The sequence below is a fragment of the Saccoglossus kowalevskii genome, chromosome 10 (genome assembly GCF_978046115.1).
Source record: "Saccoglossus kowalevskii chromosome 10, keSacKowa6.1, whole genome shotgun sequence".
Taxonomy (NCBI): Eukaryota; Metazoa; Hemichordata; class Enteropneusta; family Harrimaniidae; genus Saccoglossus; species Saccoglossus kowalevskii.
In genome coordinates, this window is record NC_140650.1 from 18,761,222 (window position 1) to 18,781,617 (window position 20,396).

At 34.8% G+C, this 20,396-nt stretch overlaps 1 pseudogene across 1 annotated transcript in view; it reads left to right on the forward strand.

Annotated features, from left to right (window-relative positions):
* Nucleotides 1-20,396, forward strand: part of LOC100372277 (deoxynucleoside triphosphate triphosphohydrolase SAMHD1-like) — a 48,015-nt pseudogene that overhangs the window by 22,432 nt on the left and 5,187 nt on the right. Inside the window, exons 4-9 of the transcript XR_014930710.1 lie at nt 5,694-5,806; nt 7,325-7,401; nt 8,305-8,463; nt 14,180-14,230; nt 17,244-17,414; nt 17,712-17,803. The product of XR_014930710.1 is annotated as a deoxynucleoside triphosphate triphosphohydrolase SAMHD1-like (transcript). The remainder of the gene's footprint in view (nt 1-5,693; nt 5,807-7,324; nt 7,402-8,304; nt 8,464-14,179; nt 14,231-17,243; nt 17,415-17,711; nt 17,804-20,396) is intronic.

Below are 20,396 nucleotides of genomic sequence, written 5' to 3' on the forward strand. Positions count from 1 at the left end.
TATAGGGCAAGTAGAATTGAACACTATAGGGCAAGTAGAATTGAACACTGTATAGGGTAAGTAGAATTGAACACTGTATAGGGTAAGTAGAATTGAACACTGTATAGGGTAAGTAGAATTGAACACTGTATGGGGTAAGTAGAATTGAACACTGTATAGGGCAAGTAGAATTGAACACTATATAGCGTAAGTAGAATTGAACACTGTATAGGGTAACTAGAATTGAACACTGTATAGCGTAAGTAGAATTGAACACTGTACAGGGCAAGTAGAATTGAACACTGTATAGGGCAAGTAGAATTGAACACTATAGGGTAAGTAGAATTGAACACTGTATGGGGTAAGTAGAATTGAACACTGTATAGGGCAAGTAGAATTAAACACTATAGGGTAAGTAGATTAGAACACTGTATAGGGTAAGTAGAATTGAACACTGTATAGGGTAAGTAGAATTGAACACTGTATAGGGTAAGTAGAATTGAACACTGTATAGGGTAAGTAGAATTGAACCCTGTATAAGGTAAGTAGAATTGAACACTGTATAGGGCAAGTAGAATTGAACACTGTATAGGGCAAGTAGAATTGAACACTGTATAGGGTAACTAGAATTGAACACTGTATAGGGTAAGTAGAATTGAACACTGTATAGGGCAAGTAGAATTGAACACTGTATAGGGCAAGTAGAATTGAACACTGTATAGGGCAAGTAGAATTGAACACTGTATAGGGCAAGTAGAATTGAACACTGTATAGGGTAAGTAGAATTGAACACTGTATAGGGTAAGTAGAATTGAACACTGTATAGGGTAAGTAGAATTGAACACTGTATAGGGCAAGTAGAATTGAACACTGTATAGGGCAAGTAGAATTGAACACTGTATAGGGTAAGTAGAATTGAACACTGTATAGGGTAAGTAGAATTGAACACTGTATAGGGCAAGTAGAATTGAACACTGTATAGGGCAAGTAGAATTGAACACTGTATAGGGCAAGTAGAATTGAACACTGTATAGGGCAAGTAGAATTGAACACTTTATAGGGCAAGTAGAATTGAACACTATATAGGGTAAGTAGAATTGAACACTGTATAGGGCAAGTAGAATTGAACACTATAGGGCAAGTAGAATTGAACACTGTATAGGGTAAGTAGAATTGAACACTGTATAGGGTAAGTAGAATTGAACACTGTATAGGGTAAGTAGAATTGAACACTGTATAGGGTAAGTAGAATTGAACACTGTATGGGGTAAGTAGAATTGAACACTGTATAGGGCAAGTAGAATTGAACACTGTATAGCGTAAGTAGAATTGAACACTGTATAGGGTAAGTAGAATTGAACACTGTATAGCGTAAGTAGAATTGAACACTGTACAGGACAAGTAGAATTGAACACTGTATAGGGCAAGTAGAATTGAACACTATAGGGTAAGTAGAATTGAACACTGTATAGGGTAAGTAGAATTGAACACTATAGGGCAAGTAGAATTGAACACTGTATAGGGTAAGTAGAATTGAACACTGTATAGGGTAAGTAGAATTGAACACTGTATAGGGTAAGTAGAATTGAACACTGTATAGGGTAAGTAGAATTGAACACTGTATAGGGCAAGTAGAATTGAACACTGTATAGGGTAAGTAGAATTGAACACTGTATAGGGCAAGTAGAATTGAACACTGTATAGGGTAAGTAGAATTGAACACTGTATAGGGTAAGTAGAATTGAACACTGTATAGGGTAAGTAGAATTGAACACTGTATAGGGTAAGTAGAATTGAACACTATAGGGCAAGTAGAATTGAACACTGTATAGGGTAAGTAGAATTGAACACTGTATAGGGTAAATAGAATTGAACACTGTAGAGGGTAAGTAGAATTGAACACTGTATAGGGTAAGTAGAATTGAACACTGTATAGGGTAAGTAGAATTGAACACTGTATAGGGCAAGTAGAATTGAACACTATAGGGCAAGTAGAATTGAACACTGTATAGGGTAAGTAGAATTGAACACTGTATAGGGTAAGTAGAATTGAACACTGTATAGGGTAAGTAGAATTGAACACTGTATAGGGCAAGTAGAATTGAACACTATAGGGTAAGTAGAATTGAACACTGTATAGGGCAAGTAGAATTGAACACTGTATAGGGCAAGTAGAATTGAACACTATAGGGCAAGTAGATTAGAACACTATATAGGGTAAGTAGAATTGAACACTGTATAGGGTAAGTAGAATTGAACACTGTATAGGGTAAGTAGAATTGAACACTATAGGGCAAGTAGAATTGAACACTATAGGGTAAGTAGATTAGAACACTGTATAGGGTAAGTAGAATTGAACACTGTATAGGGTAAGTAGAATTGAACACTGTATAGGGCAAGTAGAATTGAACACTATAGGGTAAGTAGATTTGAACACTGTATAGGGTAAGTAGAATTGAACACTGTATAGGGCAAGTAGAATTGAACACTGTATAGGGTAACTAGAATTGAACACTGTATAGGGTAAGTAGAATTGAACACTGTATAGGGCAAGTAGAACTGAACACTATAGGGTAAGTAGAATTGAACACTATAGGGCAAGTAGAATTGAACACTATAGGGTAAGTAGAATTGAACACTGTATAGGGTAAGTAGAATTGAACACTGTATAGGGTAAGTAGAATTGAACACTGTATAGGGTAAGTAGAATTGAACACTGTATAGGGTAAGTAGAATTGAACACTGTATAGGGTAAGTAGAATTGAACACTGTATAGGGTAAGTAGAATTGAACACTGTATAGGGTAAGTAGAATTGAACACTGTATAGGGCAAGTAGAATTGAACACTGTATAGGGCAAGTAGAATTGAACACTGTATAGGGTAAGTAGAATTGAACACTGTATAGGGCAAGTAGAATTGAACACTGTATAGGGCAAGTAGAATTGAACACTGTATAGGGCAAGTAGAATTGAACACTATAGGGCAAGTAGAATTGAACACTGTATAGGGTAAGTAGAATTGAACACTGTATAGGGCAAGTAGAATTGAACACTGTATAGGGCAAGTAGAATTGAACACTGTATAGCGTAAGTAGAATTGAACACTGTATAGCGTAAGTAGAATTGAACACTGTACAGGGCAAGTAGAATTGAACACTGTATAGGGCAAGTAGAATTGAACACTGTATAGGGTAAGTAGAATTGAACACTATAGGGTAAGTAGAATTGAACACTGTATAGGGTAAGTAGAATTGAACACTGTATAGGGCAAGTAGAATTAAACACTATAGGGCAAGTAGATTAGAACACTGTATAGGGTAAGTAGAATTGAACACTGTATAGGGTAAGTAGAATTGAACACTGTATAGGGTAAGTAGAATTGAACACTGTATAGGGTAAGTAGAATTGAACACTGTATAGGGTAAGTAGAATTGAACACTGTATAGGGCAAGTAGAATTGAACACTGTATAGGGCAAGTAGAATTGAACACTGTATAGGGCAAGTAGAATTGAACACTGTATAGGGTAAGTAGAATTGAACACTATAGGGCAAGTAGAATTGAACACTATAGGGCAAGTAGAATTGAACACTGTATAGGGTAAGTAGAATTGAACACTGTATGGGGTAAGTAGAATTGAACACTGTATGGGGTAAGTAGAATTGAACACTGTATGGGGTAAGTAGAATTGAACACTGTATGGGGCAAGTAGAATTGAACACTGTATAGGGCAAGTAGAATTGAACACTGTATAGCGTAAGTAGAATTGAACACTGTATAGGGTAAGTAGAATTGAACACTGTACAGGGCAAGTAGAATTGAACACTGTACAGGGTAAGTAGAATTGAACACTGTATAGGGTAAGTAGAATTGAACACTGTATAGGGTAAGTAGAATTGAACAATGTATAGGGTAAGTAGAATTAAACACTGTATAGGGTAAGTAGAATTGAACACTGTATAGGGTAAGTAGAATTGAACACTGTATAGGGTAAGTAGAATTGAACACTGTATAGGGTAAGTAGAATTGAACACTGTATAGGGTAAGTAGAATTGAACACTGTATAGGGTAAGTAGAATTGAACACTGTATAGGGCAAGTAGAATTGAACACTGTATAGGGCAAGTAGAATTGAACACTGTATAGGGTAACTAGAATTGAACACTGTATAGGGCAAGTAGAATTGAACACTGTATAGGGCAAGTAGAATTGAACTCTGTATAGGGTAAGTAGAATTGAACACTATAGGGCAAGTAGAATTGAACACTGTATAGGGTAAGTAGAATTGAACACTGTATAGGGTAAGTAGAATTGAACACTGTATAGGGTAAGTAGAATTGAACACTGTATAGGGCAAGTAGAATTGAACACTGTATAGGGCAAGTAGAATTGAACACTGTATAGGGCAAGTAGAATTGAACACTGTATAGGGTAAGTAGAATTGAACACTGTATAGGGTAAGTAGAATTGAACACTGTATAGGGCAAGTAGAATTGAACACTGTATAGGGTAAGTAGAATTGAACACTGTATAGGGCAAGTAGAATTGAACACTGTATAGGGTAAGTAGAATTGAACACTATAGGGCAAGTAGAATTGAACACTATAGGGTAAGTAGAATTGAACACTGTATAGGGTAAATAGAATTGAACACTGTATAGGGTAAATAGAATTGAACACTGTAGAGGGTAAGTAGAATTGAACACTGTATAGGGTAAGTAGAATTGAACACTGTATAGGGTAAGTAGAATTGAACACTGTATAGGGTAAGTAGAATTGAACACTGTATAGGGCAAGTAGAATTGAACACTATAGGGCAAGTAGAATTGAACACTGTATAGGGTAAGTAGAATTGAACACTGTATAGGGTAAGTAGAATTGAACACTGTATAGGGTAAGTAGAATTGAACACTGTATAGGGTAAGTAGAATTGAACACTATAGGGTAAGTAGAATTGAACACTGTATAGGGCAAGTAGAATTGAACACTGTATAGGGCAAGTAGAATTGAACACTGTATAGGGCAAGTAGAATTGAACACTATAGGGTAAGTAGATTAGAACACTATATAGGGTAAGTAAAATTGAACACTGTATAGGGTAAGTAGAATTGAACACTGTATAGGGCAAGTAGAATTGAACACTATAGGGTAAGTAGATTAGAACACTGTATAGGGTAAGTAGAATTGAACACTGTATAGGGTAAGTAGAATTGAACACTGTATAGGGCAAGTAGAATTGAACACTATAGGGTAAGTAGATTAGAACACTGTATAGGGTAAGTAGAATTGAACACTGTATAGGGTAAGTAGAATTGAACACTGTATAGGGTAAGTAGATTAGAACACTGTATAGGGTAAGTAGAATTGAACACTGTATAGGGCAAGTAGAATTGAACACTGTATAGGGTAAGTAGAATTGAACACTGTACATGGTAAGTAGAATTGAACACTGTATAGGGTAAGTAGAATTGAACACTGTATAGGGTAAGTAGAATTGAACACTGTATAGGGTAAGTAGAATTGAACACTGTATAGGGTAAGTAGATTAGAACACTGTATAGGGTAAGTAGAATTGAACACTATATAGGGCAAGTAGAATTGAACACTGTGAATGCTGGTGTAATCAGATTTGAACACTCTTGTATACTCAGAGTTTCATGCCATTGTTGTAATCAAATATTTGATGTTCATCATCTCTATATATATCTTTGTCATAGCACTTGCTATATAGCTACACAGTTGGTCAATCACTTAGTAAAAACCCAAGATGACTTGCTGACAAAGCAAGAAGCACAGTGTGTCAAAATTGCAGCATTATGTCATGATCTAGGTAAGAATGTGAATTTCTCTTCAGATTTATGTGCCAGTCTGTGTTAACCCTGACCAACCCTAATTTGGGATATGTGTCCATGCTCGACTAAGCATCCACACCCCACTTTTGGGGCATTCTTATTTTCGTGTTCAAGTTCGACAAAGTGCTCATCCCTTCCAGAATGCTCCAAATTTGACTGTCTATATAGTCATAAAACTTGGTTTTTGAGCATTGTTTGACTTTTCCCGCATACTGACAAATAAATTTATATAATACAGCGTAATTATTGACCGCCGTATGTACATGTATATATCGTGTGGATGCATAGACCACTGTAACCATGGGCAAATTATGCTTTGACAGTGGAAGGTTGTAAATAATTCATTCCATATTCAATTTACCTTTAGAAATTTCTAATTACCTTATTTTTTTTTTTTTAAATCATGCCATTTTTTTGCCAAAATCAATTCAAACAGATCGTATGTCAACATCAAATATTCATGTTCACATTGCATTACTTGAATGCTTTCAGGAATTCTCAGAGAATTGCATTGGTACAACATGGCATTTTGATTGGTTAATAACTCCATCATTTGCCATAACTCTCAAGTTGGGAGCTAGGGTTTACTGGCACATAATGCTTCTAGGAGGTAGACCATCAGAAATTCAAAGGGGGAGCAAAACTATGCAAATTCATTTTCTCCTTAACTTAGTTTTATTTTGTTTCTTATTCAGTATTTTCCTCTTTTTTCAGGTTATATTCTCTACTTTAGAGTTTCTAATAGTCTATACAGTTATATATAATATTGAATTATTTTATGGTCATTGAGTAACTAAAATTGGGAAATTAAAAAGTTCCTTTGACGTCCTTTTTTGTTCCTATATATTTTTCTTCATGAGTACTCGTTGAAACAGTACAGTCCTTTATTGTACTTTTCAAGTTAACATCCTAACAAGGATATGATTACAATGAAGTTATTATAATTATAATTCGGTGTCCGTCAGTCTGTCGGATCAGATCAAAGATGGTCGCCTGGCAGCCATCTTGTTTGTTTTTTAAATGTTGTATCATGGGCATGGTTTGTCATCTACATTTGTACATTTTAGGTTACATGTCTATGACAATTTGTTTTACAATCGAATCAAAATGGCTGACTGGAGGCCATCTTTCTTTTTGACCATACTAATTAATACATGTATATCTTTCTGTCCTGTTTATAGTCTGCACTTTGCTTCAGAAGATTGAGACAAAAATCGACAAAATATTTGAGTAAAAACTGAAAATTGACTCAAAATTTGGCTGTTGGCTTCAAAACTAGTGTTCCTTTCCAGAAAAATTTAAGAATATAAAAAAAAGTGCAGACAAATTTGGGTGAGAAATTGTGGTAGTGAAAAGATTAGAGCAGGCCATCCATACATTTCGATTATTATCTTAGCAATTAGCACTGATATAAATTTTGTACATGGATGCTTGGAATTGACTTGCAGACCTGCTTATAATTCATGCTGAAGTCTCATAACGCATTATTTTTGTAGGCCATGGTCCATTTTCTCATCTCTTTGATGGAGAAATAATTCCAAAGCTTAAACCTAAAGGATATGAAAATTGGAAGGTATGTATATTAACCTCTTCGCAGAGAAAAGTAGGAAAATAGAAAACATTTTACATAACACAAAGAATTTTTTGGTGGACTGGGAAATCTGTTTACAAAGGAAAATATATGAAAGTTATCTCAGGCTTTGTTTCAGCATGTTTCAATCTGCTTAAAATCTGATGTAGTTTTCGGCATGTATTTTATTTTATATATTTATTTTAATTTGTTTTTATTATTTTGTATTTATTTTATGTTTCTTTTTTTAGATAACTTTGATTTCTCATTTTTTCAACTATCGCCACATAGAGCCTTGTTGGCTTTCGCAATTATCAAAACTTTAGGAAACTACCAACAAATAAATAATGGAACAAAATGCATTAAAATAAAATTGAGTTAAATGAAAAAAAGAAAACTAGTATAATCTTATTTTATCCAGATTAGTATGTATTTTATATTGTATTTTATATCTGGCTTTTTTTATATATCGGTGTATATAAAAACAGCCAGAATCTATAAACATCGCATACGCTTTTGTCGGAATCTGCACCTGTATGCAATGTTCTGGTGGACATTTTTAGAGGTAGTACAACTGTGATGCATCAACCAATCAACGAAAAGCATAAGATCACGTAGTGGCAGAGATATATTCGTAGAAATAGAATCGTGCAAGGGAGATTGGTATTGCACGTGATACTGGTTTACTACCTTATTTAAGAATGAAATTCTTAGTAGGAAAATTCCACTACCGCATACGCTGCGTAGATTGAATTCAATTTGGCAAGGTACATTACAATAATAATGTTATGACAAGGATAGGGCAAATTATGTTCTCAGATAATACGTCGATGACCCAATCTCATCTGAGCAATGCCCAATATATAATATTTTATACTGACATAATATTTTTTTTTTATTCATTAGCATGAGTTGGGTTCGATCAAACTATTTGATCATATAGTAGAGAAGTATAAATTAAAGTCAGAATTTAAGAAGCTTGGTTTAGAAATCACGGAGAGACATCTAATTAAAGAAATGATATACGGACCACTGAAAATGAATGAAGAGAATAAGTATGAAAAGGTATATTTGTGATGTATTATAATAGATGTCTAAACTGTACCTCAAATGCACTTCAGTTTACAGAAATGTTCAGTTTATAGAGGTCTTACAGTGAAACCAGTAAAAAATGAATGCCAAAGAAACTGAGAAAAATGTTCAGTTTATAGAGGTCTTACAGTGAAATCAGTAAAAAATGAATGCCAAAGAAACTGAGAAAAATGTTCAGTTTATAGAGGTCTTACAGTGAAACCAGTAAAAAATGAATGCCAAAAAAACTGAGAAAAATGTTCAGTTTATAGAGGTCTTACAGTGAAACCAGTAATAAATGTATGCCAAAGAAACTGAGAAAAATGTTCAGTTTATAGAGGTCTTACAGTGAAACCAGTAAAAAATGTATGCCAAAGAAACTGAGAAAAATGTTCAGTTTATAGAGGTCTTACAGTGAAACCAGTAAAAAATGTATGCCAAAGAAATTGAGAAAAATGTTCAGTTTATAGAGGTCTTACAGTGAAACCAGTAAAAAATGTATGCCAAAGAAACTGAGAAAAATGTTCAGTTTATAGAGGTCTTACAGTGAAACCAGTAAAAAATGAATGCCAAAGAAACTGAGAAAAATGTTCAGTTTATAGAGGTCTTACAGTGAAACCAGTAAAAAATGTATGCCAAAGAAACTGAGAAAAATGTTCAGTTTATAGAGGTCTTACAGTGAAACCAGTAAAAAAGAAATGCCAAAGAAACTGAGAAAAATGTTCACTTTATAGAGGTGTTACAGTGAAACCAGTAAAAAATGTATGCCAAAGAAACTGAGAAAAATGTTCAGTTTATAGATTTCTTACAGTGAAACCAGTAAAAAATGTATGCCAAAGAAACTGAGAAAAATGTTCAGTTTATAGAGGTCTTACAGTGAAACCAGTAAAAAATGTATGCCAAAGAAACTGAGAAAAATGTTCAGTTTATAGAGGTCTTACAGTGAAACCAGTAAAAAATGAATGCCAAAGAAACTGAGAAAAATGTTCAGCTTATAAAGGTCTTACAGTGAAACCAGTAAAAAATAAATACCAAAGAAACTGAGAAAAATGATCAGTTTATAGAGGTCTTACAGTGAAACCAGTAAAAAATGAATGCCAAAGAAACTGAGAAAAATGTTCAGTTTATAGAAACCAGTAAAAAATGTATGCCAAAGAAACTGAGAAAAATGTTCAGTTTATAGAGGTCTTACAGTGAAACCAGTAAAAAAGAAATGCCAAAGAAACTGAGAAAAATGTTCACTTTATAGAGATGTTACAGTGAAACCAGTAAAAAATGTATGCCACAGAAACTGAGAAAAATGTTCAGTTTATAGAGGTCTTACAGTGAAACCAGTAAAAAAGAAATGCCAAAGAAACTGAGAAAAATGTTCACTTTATAGAGATGTTACAGTGAAACCAGTAAAAAATGTATGCCACAGAAACTGAGAAAAATGTTCAGTTTATAGAGGTCTTACAGTGAAACCAGTAAAAAATGTATGCCAAAGAAACTGAGAAAAATGTTCAGTTTATAGAGGTTTTACAGTTAAACCAGTAAAAAATGAATGCCAGAGAAACTGAGAAAAATTTTCAGTTTATAGAGGTCTTACAGTGAAACCAGTAAAAAATGTATGCCAAAGAAACTGAGAAAAATGTTCAGTTTATAGAGGTTTTACAGTTAAACCAGTAAAAAATGAATGCCAGAGAAACTGAGAAAAATTTTCAGTTTATAGAGGTCTTACAGTGAAACCAGTAAAAAATGTATGCCAAAGAAACTGAGAAAAATGTTCAGTTTATAGAGGTCTTACAGTGAAACCAGTAAAAAATGAATGCCAAAGAAACTGAGAAAAATGTTCAGTTTATAGAGGTCTTACAGTGAAACCAGTAAAAAATGAATGCCAAAGAAACTGAGAAAAATGTTCAGTTTATAGAGGTCTTACAGTGAAACCAGTAAAAAATGAATGCCAAAGAAACTGAGAAAAATGTTCAGTTTACAGAGGTCTTACAGTGAAACCAGTAAAAAATGTATGCCAAAGAAACTGAGAAAAATGTTCAGTTTATAGAGGTGTTACAGTGAAACCAGTAAAAAATGAATGCCAAAGAAACTGAGAAAAATGTTCAGTTTATAGAGGTCTTACAGTGAAACCAGTAAAAAATGAATGCCAAAGAAACTGAGAAAAATGTTCAGTTTATAGAGGTCTTACAGTGAAACCAGTAAAAAATGTATGCCAAAGAAACTGAGAAAAATGTTCAGTTTATAGAGGTCTTACAGTGAAACCAGTAAAAAATGAATGCCAAAGAAACTGAGAAAAATGTTCAGTTTATAAAGGTCTTACAGTGAAACCAGTAAAAAATAAATACCAAAGAAACTGAGAAAAATGTTCAGTTTATAGAGGTCTTACAGTGAAACCAGTAAAAAATGAATGCCAAAGAAACTGAGAAAAATGTTCAGTTTAATATAGAAACCAGTAAAAAATGTATGCCAAAGAAACTGAGAAAAATGTTCAGTTTATAGAGGTTTTACAGTTAAACCAGTAAAAAATGAATGCCAGAGAAACTGAGAAAAATTTTCAGTTTATAGAGGTCTTACAGTGAAACCAGTAAAAAATGTATGCCAAAGAAACTGAGAAAAATGTTCAGTTTATAGAGGTCTTACAGTGAAACCAGTAAAAAATGAATGCCAAAGAAACTGAGAAAAATGTTCAGTTTATAGAGGTCTTACAGTGAAACCAGTAAAAAATGTATGCCAAAGAAACTGAGAAAAATGTTCAGTTTATAGAGGTCTTACAGTGAAACCAGTAAAAAATGAATGCCAAAGAAACTGAGAAAAATGTTCAGTTTACAGAGGTCTTACAGTGAAACCAGTAAAAAATGTATGCCAAAGAAACTGAGAAAAATGTTCAGTTTATAGAGGTGTTACAGTGAAACCAGTAAAAAATGAATGCCAAAGAAACTGAGAAAAATGTTCAGTTTATAGAGGTCTTACAGTGAAACCAGTAAAAAATGAATGCCAAAGAAACTGAGAAAAATGTTCAGTTTATAGAGGTGTTACAGTGAAACCAGTAAAAAATGAATGCCAAAGAAACTGAGAAAAATGTTCAGTTTATAGAGGTCTTACAGTGAAACCAGTAAAAAATGAATGCCAAAGAAACTGAGAAAAATGTTCAGTTTATAGAGGTCTTACAGTGAAACCAGTAAAAAATGTATGCCAAAGAAACTGAGAAAAATGTTCAGTTTATAGAGGTCTTACAGTGAAACCAGTAAAAAATGAATGCCAAAGAAACTGAGAAAAATGTTCAGTTTATAAAGGTCTTACAGTGAAACCAGTAAAAAATAAATACCAAAGAAACTGAGAAAAATGTTCAGTTTATAGAGGTCTTACAGTGAAACCAGTAAAAAATGAATGCCAAAGAAACTGAGAAAAATGTTCAGTTTAATATAGAAACCAGTAAAAAATGTATGCCAAAGAAACTGAGAAAAATGTTCAGTTTATAGAGGTCTTACAGTGAAACCAGTAAAAAATGAATGCCAAAGAAACTGAGAAAAATGTTCAGTTTATAGAGGTGTTACAGTGAAACCAGTAAAAAATGAATGCCAAAGAAACTGAGAAAAATGTTCAGTTTATAGAGGTGTTACAGTGAAACCAGTAAAAAATGAATGCCAAAGAAACTGAGAAAAATGTTCAGTTTATAGAGGTCTTACAGTGAAACCAGTAAAAAATGAATGCCAAAGAAACTGAGAAAAATGTTCAGTTTATAGAGGTCTTACAGTGAAACCAGTAAAAAATGTATGCCAAAGAAACTGAGAAAAATGTTCAGTTTATAGAGGTCTTACAGTGAAACCAGTAACAAATGAATGCCAAAGAAACTGAGAAAAATGTTCAGTTTATAGAGGTCTTACAGTGAAACCAGTAAAAAATGAATGCCAAAGAAACTGAGAAAAATGTTCAGTTTATAGAGGCGTTAAGTTTATAGAGGTCTAAGCAAAACTTATCTACATGCAGGTAAGCAAGTTGATTAGTTATAGAGGTGAGGTCTTCCCTGTGAAACTTGTATAGATTGCACGCTTAACTTGCTGTAGTGGATATACTGTGGAATACTTTATTTTCGCTGGAATTAATTTTCGCTGAAAAGACTTTTTGGGCGTTTTGTATGGAATTTATTTTCACTGATTTTTGATGAGTTTAATGTGAAATATAGGAAAAAAAGTATATTCACTGGATTTTATTTTCACGGTATCCATCCCTTCAGCGAAAATATCGAAAATAAATTCCAAGCGAAAATAAAGTATTCTACAGTATTAGCGGTGAAAGATTGGCATATTTAGGCTCACATGGCAGTGCAGGAAATATTTAGGCTAACTTGTTTATTTGACCTTCTGCTAAAGTTGGGTGTATTAATTTCCACATGTGATGGAAGGTTATTGTCAGTATTGATTAAAATGCTTATAAACTAATCCATTCAACAACTGCATTAGTAGAATAGTTATCAATTATAATGTGTGCATTCTGATATGATACTGTAAGCTTACATGCTGGATTTTTCCAAGAAATCTCCTGACAAACTAATGTGGTAAAAATAATGTTTCATGTTTGTCGTCTAAATTAATATAGAAAATGCTTTGTTAGTCCCCGTCTGACGCAGTCTGAAATGGGGACTTATGTTTTGGGTGCGTGCGTCCGCCTTCATTTCTCAGAGACGTCTGAACAGATTTTCTGCAAAGCTGGTACAAAGACAAGTCATAATGGGAGACAAGTGCACATCAATTTATTTTTGCTTTGGTTGACCTTTGACCGACTGGCGGTCATTTTTGTCAACTGTTTCTTGAACAAGCCTTCATTCAAACATCTGTCATGGGGGGGGGGTTACTGATGCACGTAATTTTTTTTTCTAAATTTGATTTAAAATGGGCGGACTGGTGGCAATTTTGTTTTTTAAGGAGTGTTCTGCTCATTTTACAGAGATGATTGTACAGATTTGGGTTAAATTTTGTACAAAGGCAAGATATAATAGGTTAAATGTTATTTTCAGTTTTTTTTCGTTTTTCCTCGAAATTTAGCCAAACGGTAACCATTTTCCTCAAAAACAAATAAAATCACAAATCAATCATTTTTGAATGTCAATGAAATTGTGCATATTCACATCCATTTGTTTTTAACGGCCTTTGGCCAAGTTTTAACCAATTTTGTCTTCCAAACAGTTGCTGTTTGTCTGTAACGTTTCTTGAGCACGTCCACTGAGAATTACATTACTTCTGATGTGCGACTGCTGCAAATCAGTTTTGCAAGTTGATCAAAAATTGCTGGCTTTTGACTGTTACATGCATTCTTCTGTCTGTCATTTCTTGTGCATCCCTGGAACGTCTTTTTTTTGTTTTTTTACATGTGAATATCGCTTTGTTTTATTTTGTTGACCTTCAACTGACAGCCATTAATTGTCCCAAAAATCAACATTTGCACATGTCGTTAAAAGTTCCTGGGGCTTCCCTTGACCAATTTCATTCAAACATGACAGGGACTATGTCATTGACAATGACTTCATTCATCAAAATTAATCTTTAGTAAACTATGTTGTAGAATTATTTGTTGACTGTTTTCTGTGACAAGCTTATACATATACAGACATTGTTAATTTGCTATCTTAAACAAATCAACTACAAAACTGAACAGCTAAGTATGTTACTGCCACAGAAACTATGTTTAACTAAATCACTCTTGTTGGTTCTATTATCAGGCTGAATCTTATCAAGCTAGATGAGACAGTAAGAAGCATTTCTTATATGAAGTAAGTAACATTAGTATTTTTTGCTAATAACTTTCTTAAAAGTTTTAAACACTTTTAACATATATTGTGCAATTCTTCACTTTAATTGCATGTAACACAGTTACAGGCACAGCCTGAAAAGGGGAGTATAGTTTCTTATTTCGATCCTGTTTCCGTCCGTCATTTTCTTTACATGTCTAACATTTTCTCAGAAATTCTGTAGCACATATCGATGAAACTTGACAGGTTGATGAACAAGTCTCTGTTGAATATGCGCGTATTATTTTTAGTCCCCGTTCGGACGAAGTTCGAAAACGGGGACTTATAATTCGGTCTCCGTCCGTCCGTGTGTCCGTGCGTCCGTCCGGAGTCATATCTCAGAATCCCTTGGACCGATTCTGTTCATTCTTTGCATGTGTCTAGTACTTTATGTGGGACATATGCACATGCAGTGGTTTAGCGATTCGATTCAAAATGGCCGACTGGCAGCCATCTTGTTTTTTGAAAATGTTGTATTTTGGACATGCTTTGTCAGTTTTTATTCAAACTTGGTACATAGATTATACATGTTAGGATACATGTCCATGATGATTTATTTCACAATTGGATCAAAGATGGCCGACTGGCAGCCATCTTATTTTTTGAAAATGTCGTATTTTGGACATGCTTTGTCAGTTTTCATTCAAATTTAGTACATAGATCATACATGTTAGGATACATGTCCCCGACTGTCCGTGAGTTCCTGAGTTTGTCTGTCCGACCGTCTGTGTGTCCGTCTGTCCGTCTGTCCGTGTGTCAGTCTATCCAACGTCAAATTTCAGAATCCTGTGGACCGATTTCGTTCATTCTTTGCATGTGCCTAGTACCTTATGTGGGACATATGCACATGCAGTGGTTTAGCGATTCAATTCAAAATGGCCGACTGGCAGCCATCTTGTTTTTTGAAAATGTTGTATTTTGGACATGCTTTGTCAGTTGTCATTCAAACTTGGTACATAGATTATACATGTTAGGATACATGTCCATGACGATTTATTTTGCAATTGGATCAAAGATGGTCGACTGGCAGGCATCGTGTTTTTGTTTTTTTATGCAGTATCTTGGACGTGCTCTGTCAGTTTTCATTCAAATTTGGCACATACCGTACATGTACTTAATACATGTTAGGATGCATGTCCATGACAATTCGTTTCAAAATCTGGTCAAGGATGGCCGATTGACAGCCATCTGACTTTTTGGCCTTACTACTATATTTCCACAATTTATGTACCATTTTCATTCGTATTTGGCACACACATCATACATATCAGTGTGTTTCATAATCAGATCAAAGATGGCTGAATAACGACTGTTTTTATTTTGACACGAAACAAGTGTTTTGATGTAAATAAACAATCTGTTGTATACGCCACTTGGAACTCAAGTTTCAAGGACATGCTTGCGACAACCCCTCCGCTTTAATATGACGAGCACAAAGAGAACTTAACGGGGACTGTGTCATTTTCAATGACTTGTTTTTTCCAGATCTGAAAATCCTAAATGGGTCTTTTTCAAAATTTTTATCTAAAATTACCTCTCCCAACAACACTGAGAGAACAACTGAGCATGCTCAGAATAAATAATTAGGTTAGATGGTAATGCTAGGGTTTTCAGTGATGTCATGACCTTGATCTGAATCAGTGACAGAAATGGACCACAGTTTGGTTTTATGAAAAATTAACACTGAAATCTTGAAAAAAGTGGTCAGAAATGTTGTTGTATATTACATATATCTTTAAATAGTAAAAATTATATGCCATTAGGCCAGACTTTTATTATCCCTTGTTTCGTGAACCCGCTGAATGAACAGGAGCCAAAAATGAAATAAAAATAGAATTTTATTTCAGCGTAATTTCTCGCGCCCGCCGACTTGTAAGCACACAAAAATGCTAAAAAAATATTATTTTTATCTTCATGTTTTTTACTGCCCGCCGCATAACAAATCCAAGTTGCATTTTCGTGGGAGTATCATGATCAAAGTACCGCGCAGATGAGAAACAAGGTTATACATGGAATAAAATTTTATTTCATTTCTTCATTCCGATCAATGATCTCACTTACAATTCTTTGAGAATCACACAAATCTAATGGAAACAAAATTTAATTTAATTTTTTTCCACCCTCCTCAAAAAAATTGCCTTATAAAAACTCGAGAAACAATGAATAAAAAAAGTCTAGCCTTATAAAGAGTCATCACTGAAATACCTAGTCACAAAGTTGAAGATCAGTGAAAAAAACGTTTATAAATCTTGGCCAGGCAAATTGAAACTTGTGGTCTAAATATACCGGTAGCTTCAGTTGTCATCAGCTAGTGGATAAATGGGTCATACCATTACGAATCTCAGTGGAAACTGTAGTGGGGGGTCAGGGCTACATTTTAATGGGAATTATAGTCGTGATACTGAAACAAACCCCAGGTCTCATGGTAATACACAATAACCTGAATTGTTGTTATTAAAGGTACATCAAGGTTTACTCAGATTTATGAATGCAGTTTCTTGAGCATGTATGAGACATAGTTTGGTTGCACTTGTGTACTCTGAGATTTTGGACCCGGGTCAATGAAAGTTTTCAGTTATCAGATTAAGGGAAATCACTTTATGATGAGTTGCACCCACATAGAGTACATGTTAATTCAATTGTTTGCAGATGTTCCATGTATTATTTTAACATGAGTATTTTATAATTAAATGACAGGGACTGTGACATTCATGTCTTGTTAAAGGTGAATTTTGAGACATTGGTCATACATCACCAATGTTCATTATTTAACAGAAATTGTGTCAAAAATATTGCACCAGCTATTACCATATTTGTGAAAAGTTAATAAAGTTGACCATGCCTCTAAAATACATTTTGCAACTGATGTAATGGTATTTGGGCTTCACTTTGCATTCACATCTGCTTTCACACCAGCGATGCAGGAACATGAAAAATATATTAAAAAACCCATTAAAAAATTATGAAAAGTGAACTTGCATGGTTATTGTTTTAGATCGTATCTAATGAGACAAACGGTATAGATGTGGACAAATGGGATTACTTTGCCAGAGACTGTCTGAATCTTGGTATTGCTAACAACTTTGATTACAAAAGATTCATCACATTTTCAAGGGTTGTGAAATGTGAGAAGACTGGAAAACATCACATCTGTGTCCGAGACAAGGTAAGAACTCTTCTACTTTCTGCTGCTTGCAGGTATGCATGATATGATATGATATGAGAATGCCGAAATCCAAAATGTTTAGAACCAAATCAGCCAACTTCTTTGTGTGTATCCCGGTCAAACCCTAGTGGCAGCCATGTTTGTTTTTATTATTAGAGGATACTTACGCACATAATCATTCAATATTTGGAATTCGCATTTCCTAATATAGTACAATGAAATTACCCCGTGAAATGCCGCAAAATTACGGCATGCTGATGACTCCCTCGCTTAAAGTACTATTTGTTTGTATTACAGGAAGTGGAAAACGCATATGAAATGTTTCATACAAGATTTCGTCTTCATAGACAAGCTTATCAACATCCAGTAAAAGTGAGTTTAGAGATAATGTAAGTCTTTATTGCTTATCCTCACAACTATTGTGAATTCTTGAATTTAGGCGTCACCCTAGTTTAAGCATGAGGAAAGAGTGAATGATTTGTGAATAACCTTAATTTGGTTCTGAAACACAAACTGTTGTAAAATTACTATATATAAATACAGACCCGCCAGAAAGTATTTACGCACCACACTACATGCAGTTACTACCTACGATATCATTCAATAAAATACACTCAAACGATTTGAATAAATATATTTATATATCTAATAAAATATGCGGTTTTACACACAATAAAAACAAAAAATTGGAATTGGCATGCAAGATTGAATAAAAAACGGCAGTCTGAACGAAACAGTGTAAAAACAATCAAATTCTGTACGGAGAATGCCGTGTAAACGCAAGATCATGAATATTCATGGAGTAATAGAACGCAGCGAATGTCAATAATGCGTGTGTCCACCTCTTCGCTGGATGACTTCTCTGAGCCGTTTTAGAAAGGTATAGACGAGTTTCCGACACATGTTCACTTGGAACTGTCCCCAAGCTTCCATTATACTCGCGTATAAATCCTTGATGTTAGCGACTGGTCGGGAATGCACCTCTAAATCGATCAACTTTCAATAGGGTTCAAATCTGGAGACTGTGCAGACCAATTCAAAGTGGTAAAGTTGTCGAAAAAATATTCGTATCTGTACTCTTGTATCCGTACTGCCAATGCTGTGTGAACAGGGGCATTATCCTGTTGGAAATGAAAATTGGGTCCAACGAGTCTTATTGCCGACAGTATCATTTTGTTTTGCAGGATATCCAAATATTTCCATCGGTTCATGGTTGTCGGTACACAGACTCCAAGCCGGTAGCTGAAAAACATCCCCATACCATGACGCTACCACCACAAAATTTTATTGTAGGTTTAATGCATTTCAGCTCGTACTCTTCACCTGGTCTCCGACGTACAAATAGTCTTCCACGGCTACGAAACACCGTAAACTTTGTCCGATCAGATAACTTGAGCCCACTGCACCGGAGTCCAGTTGATGTGTTGTCTGGAAAATTGCAACCGCGCTGTGATGTGTCGAGGTTGTAGTTTTGGTTTCTTTTTAGCAACACAGCTGCGAAGATTACCACCCTTGTATAGTCTTGATTTTATAGTGCTCAAAGTCAATCTTTTTTCAGTGAGTTGTACGTCTTGGTCGACCTGATCGACAACGATTGCCCATACTACCTCGCAGACGAAGTTTTCGCAGGTTGAAACGTATGGAGCCTTCAGAAATTCCCAGTCTTCTTGCTATTTCCCTGTTAGAAACTCCTTCTGTATACAGTGCTTCAATGTTCCCTTTGGTAAATTCCCTAACTTTCGGCATGGCTCAATTTTTGTAAAAAAAAATTACGTATCTGATACTATTAACTCGATAGGAATATTCATGAACTACAACTGACAGGTATTCCCGCCCAGAAGCGCATGTTGAAATAATTTCAGCTTCCCAATTGGTTTAAATTTGCATGAGAAAGGACATGACTATCGCACATGTTTTATGACACGAAGTTTTAATGAGATGCAAATGATATGCAAATGAGCGCGCTCCCATAGAGTGATTAAACCATTGGGATTTTCGCTCACTGAAAAAACGTCTACATACAAAAAAACTAAACACAAATCAACCATTTTATTTTGACTAAAATGCACTAATTCTTCTTAAATTTAGTATATTTTAAAGACAACACATCATGTTACCCAGAATTGTTATTTTTAATTCTGAAAACGATCAAATGACAGATGCGTAAATATTTTCTAGCGGGTCTGTAGTATGACAGCATGATAACAAAAATATGAAAAATGATTTCAATGTATTATGTATGTATGTTGGTGTTAATTTTGTTGATTAAGTCAAGTCAATTATTATCCTATCAGAATGTTGGATGTCGCCCAGTAAAGAAGCAATTTAACTCCTATTTAAAAAACACTGACAAAAACTTGAAATCTAAATACTAGTTGCTTTCACGCACAGCTCCTTAGCATAGGCTAAAAGGTCAAATTCCTTAGCACGTGCTAAGAAAACGTGTATGAACACGGGCTAAGGAATGCTAAGTACTGGTAAAATCTGATCCGATTTTAAGACACGTTCCAGACCTTTAGCATGGGCTAACAAAGTCTGCGCGCGAACGCTTAGCCCAGGGCTGAGTGCCCTGTGTGGCGACCTTTGGATGTGAATACTATACACATGATCAAATATATGCAACTTTCTCATTTCCTAAATGGCAACCGAGCTCAGTGTGTACGAAACTTCGTTCCCTCACAAAAACTGGAGCGACGAAGACACAAAAGCTTCACTGGGTATATGGAAAGACAACGAAATCCTGAACAGAACAAATGCTTACCAGGATATGCAAGCAAAATTAGAAGTGATGGGATTTTTCGAAACAGTGGCTTAACAAAGGTCATCGACTGATGGCGCCCCTTAACCCATGCTAAGGACTTGCCCTCCCAGTGCGTGGACGCAATTGGGTCTAGCCGAAATGCAAACATGTGAGATAAGCCTAAATCAGTTTAAATTTTAGCCCACACTTCGTGTAGCCTGAACACTACTACTATATCTAGA